Genomic DNA, 4912 nt, shown 5'->3' with positions numbered 1-4912 from the left:
CTTGGACTTAGGATGTCTTAATTATTTCTCCAGATTCTTACCTCCAAACTAAACTTTATAAGCTGCTTAAAATAATTTTTCAAATATTTATGTGATTTCTGCATGGTTAAGTTCAAGAAAATTTAAAACAAACGCCATTACTAATAACGTTTCCTATGAATTAAACTATTTTATTTTGTTCAGATTGAGGAAACATACTTCTTTTAACGATGCAATGTTTTCCTAGAGGCAATTTTGTATATTTTATAGAAATCTCAGTATTTACATATATTTAAGCAATAGTATTAAGCTCCATAATACAAATTAAAAATTGTATTTTAATTAACGACTTGTTTTATAGATTTTCAGGATGTCTTATAATAAAAGTTACTTCATCTCCATCCCACCCACCCCCAACCCCCAGCTTAGCTGAACACATAGGGAAGTATATTTATCTTCAGAGGAGGAACTGAGCTGACTGGCAAAGGACCATGATTTTGCAGTGCGTAGTAACCCCCACAAATGTAATTAATGCATGTGAGATGGTCCCAATCTGCAGTGTGCCACAGTTCAGTTATTTCTTCCAGAATAGTCTAAGATTATAATAGGCGGAGCAACAAAGTCCTGAGTTTAATCTCTGCAATTTATCCTATTAAATCGTTGCCTTGATAGTTGAAGAGTTTTGCTCTGGCTTAACTGTACTAATAGTTTTTAACTGAAAAGGGTTAGAGTTACCAGGGCTAGATTTGATCTGGAAGGGTCTCCAGGCTCTGACAGCTGCCCTATGGTCTGAGGATACCTGGGCAACTAGGTCCCTGAAGTGGATCTTTAGATCAGGTGGCATCAACTGACACCTGAAGATAATATTCTTCTATCTTAATTTGATGTGAATAGAGTACAATGCAGGAGTCACAGAACCACCAAAGACAGTCACCCAAAGATGCTGCATGGGATCACTTTTTTCATAAGGCTTTTGCACCAGAATTTTTTCCCGGCAGTGTAATCCTTAGAGACAATACTTCCTACTACTTCTACCACAGCAAAAAAAAAAAAAAAAAAAAAAAAAAAAAAGAAAAAAGGAAAAGAAAAATCACCTGTTGTGTCTGAAAGTTGTTTTAAATAGATACACTACTACTAGCCTTACAGGCCAGCATTAAAGATAGTTCGCGAAGAACTGCATTCTAGATGCTCGAAATGTCCCCTGGGCAAAAATATCACTTTCATTCCCTTTCTTTACTTAGCTCTCCTTTTCTTATCCCAGGACATTATCAATAGGAGGTTACTTGCAGATTACACATTTCTTAGGAGACATATTTGATGTCATAAGCTATCAGACAGTGAGATTGAATTTCTGCTTCATCCACAAAGTCATAAATTATCAAATTCAGACTTGATATCATCCTAGATGCACCCAGGTATATCCTTAGCACCACTGTTTTTAGCGATAAAGGTAATTTTTGCTTTTGACCCTGCTGTAGAGCTCCAAAGTAGAAGCTATTTTTTTGTCATATTCGATGTACCTTAAGGCCAAGAAGTTTGGTCTACAGAGTTAGGGTGTCCTCTTTGTTCCTGATTACTACTTTCAAGCTATTTCTTTTCTTTCCTTATTCAAAACCATTTAAAGTTCATATCATCTGACTAAATCACGATCTACCATATTTACTACTATTATTTATCAGCCTCAGAAGATATATAGACTGCTGCTTCTTGCTAGAGGTTTTCCTCGCCAACCCTCTTGTCTACATTCTGTGTGAATTCAACATTCTTACAGATGACCCATGCTAAACTGACACTTGACCTCTTAGACCTTTGACCTCTTCATCTCCAAGAACTTGTTTCTCTATCCCATCTCATCCAACCACATCAGTGGTAATATTCTGAACCTTGTCATCAATAACTGTTTTATCTTCTAAATCTCAATTTCAAGCATCCCAATGTCAACTACTAGCCTTCTTCCTTCAGCTCATTTTTATACTCCTACTGAGCTAATTGAGACCTCCAATCCATTAACTCCAACACTAAAAAAGTATATTATCCTGCTTTTGCCATCATCTAATCATTTCTAACTCACTCAACTTAAATTCCCTGATCAATTCTTGTAATCACTCTTTTGCAGAGCGGTTCAACTCTTTTACCCCAACGTCTGTCTTCTTTCCTTGGAAGAACTTTGACCTTGCTTGGACCAAACACTGCCGGAACAAACTTTCTCATTGCTTGCAGCGAAGTAGCAAATATTACTGGAGAAAAATCATACAACAGGCCTGACCGGTTTTAATATATGACCTCAACACTAACTGGAAAAGCTATTCATCCTCTGGATTATTCACACCTTCACTTCTCTATAAATCACTCATATTCCTTTCACCATCTCTCCCCATTTTCAGCTGGTGACCTTGCCTCATACTTGAGGAAATAGAAACCATCTGTGGGCAGTGCCTCCACTTCATGGTTAAAGCTGTACCCATTTTCTCTTGCATCTTTTGAATGGAACAGGTGTCCTATCAGAGCAAATTCCGTCACTTGTTCTCTGGCTGTCATCCTTTCTTTCTCAAGGAGCCGATTCTTTCAGTCATTTCCTGAGATTTCTGAATTAAAAAAAAAAAGATTTTTTTTATTTGTGTTACATTTGTCTAATATAAACAATATTTTTATCTTTCATGTTGAAACAGGTATTAGGTTTTTTTAAAGAAAATTTTAAATGTTATAGGATCGATACCTAAAACCGTGAGAAACAGTGGAAAGATATTTCTACATGAAGCCTCAGCTTTAAACAAAACAAAGCAAAACAAAACTGATACAATTACTTGGTCAGAAAACTCTTCCAAAACCCTTTTTTTCCCCTAAATCACTTGGATAATGGCTGCCTTTTTCCCTTTTTGAAGTTCTTAATGTTATTAGCATACAGCTGACTGTTTTGTTTTTCATTATTGAAACATTACATATAAAATATTTTTGTTTTGCATAGGACTTGGTTTTGGATTTAAGGATGCGCCACTTCAAAACAGAGCAGATGACGAAATACTCCATGGTCATAAAAATCATGTTCATGAAATTTAATAATATGAAAGAATGTTCATAATACGGCATTAAGTAAAATCAGAAAAAATACAGAACTGTATTAGGATAAGATCTCAGTTCTATAAATAACTAAAGTGTATATGGATATGTGTTTAAAATATATACAAAGAAAAAATGACTAAATAAAGGCCAAAACGTTTATAGTAATTTCTTCTAGGTAGTGGGGCACAGGTGGTTTTTATTTTCTTATGTTATTCTATATTTCTTAAGATTTATACAGTGAACACGTATGATTTTATAACCATAACTACTTTTTAATTAGTTTGAGAAATCAGGGAATCACTTGCCTTATCTGAATTCAGAGTCTGTCTGTTTTATACTTCCAAGGCTCCATTTTATCAGTTCATCCATAATGCATCAGTCTTAGGTAAAGTCATTAAAAATAATCTTAAAAGTAAATCTAGCTTATTAAATAGTTAAGGTAAATGCTCAGAGCATTTTTACTAGTGGATACATCCACTTGGAAGAATAAATGATAGACTGAAAAATTTGGGGTGAAATAGAACAAAATCAGAGTGCTGTTGTCAGGATTTGGTAATTTAAGCATGGACCTATCTATTCCAGAGCCTCTTTCCTCACATCATTCCTATATAATGATTGTAGAAGTTTAAGTTTAATATAAAGTATTGGATTAATATGAAGTATTAGGTCATTTCAAAATTATAGCAAGTCAGTAAATGGATCATTCTAAGAAACTTCAGATGTCCCAGCTTTGGAGAAGAAGTTGGAACATAATGGCATGCATATATATATTGTTTTACAACTTAGAAAACATTTTTATGTATTTTATTTGATTCTTATACAATCCTGCGAGTTAAGTGGGACCTCCAGTCTGGCCTTGCCGTATATAGACCAGTGGTTCTCAAACATTAGCTTGCATCAGAATCACCTGGGAGACCTGGTTGAAACTCAGGTTGCTAGGCCCTACCTCCAGTTTTCTGAGTCTGTAGGTCTAGGGTGCGGTCTGAAATTTTGCATTTCTAACTTGTTCCCAGGATACTGGTCTGGAAACAACAACTTTAGGCCATTTTTTAACATTCTTTATAAAGCCAGAGCTGACCATGTCACATTCTTGAATAAAGCTTGGCATTGCCCTCAGAGTAAAATCTAAATTAGTTAAAAAGGCACACAAGGTCCCAAGTGATCTGACTCCTGTCTACCTCTTCAGCTTTATGTCTCTCTTCCTCTCCAGCCATACAAGAGAACTAGCAGTTCTCCAAAGAAGCTATATTAGTTTGCTAGAGCTGCCATAACAAAATGATTAACAAGGTAATACAACCTGCTCTACCTCACAAGAGTATGGTTTTGTACAAATGAGATAACATGCTTGGTCCAACTTAAGATCAAGTATTATTGCAGATATGTACTGTATATGCCAATGTTGCCAGGGAGCAAAAGAACATAATTTCTGTGACAGGCTGAATTCGGTCCCCCCAAAATCCTATGTTGAAGCCCTAACCCCCAGTACCTCAAAATGTGACTATTTGCAGTACTGGGGGGTTAGTGAGACTTTTTAAGAGGTGATTCAGTTAAAATGAGGTCATTAAAGCAGACCCTAATCCAATCTGACTGGTGTCCTCGTAAGAGGAAACTTGGACATAGAGAGAGACACCAGGGACATGCCAGTACAGAGAAAAGACCATCTGACAACACAGTGAAAAGGTGGCCATCTATAAGCCAAGGACAGGTTTTGGAAGAATTCGACCCTGCTGTCACCTTGATCTTGGACTTCTAGCCTCTAGATCAGTGAGCAAATAAATTTCTGTTGTTTAAGCCACCCAGTCTGTGGTGTTTTGCTAAAGCAGCTCTAGCAAACTAATATAAACCTCTACTTTTGTAGTTGAAGAAACCACAT

The sequence above is a fragment of the Pteropus vampyrus genome, unplaced genomic scaffold, assembly GCF_000151845.1.
Source record: "Pteropus vampyrus isolate Shadow unplaced genomic scaffold, Pvam_2.0 Scaffold16, whole genome shotgun sequence".
Taxonomy (NCBI): Eukaryota; Metazoa; Chordata; class Mammalia; order Chiroptera; family Pteropodidae; genus Pteropus; species Pteropus vampyrus.
This window is presented reverse-complemented; position numbering follows the sequence as displayed.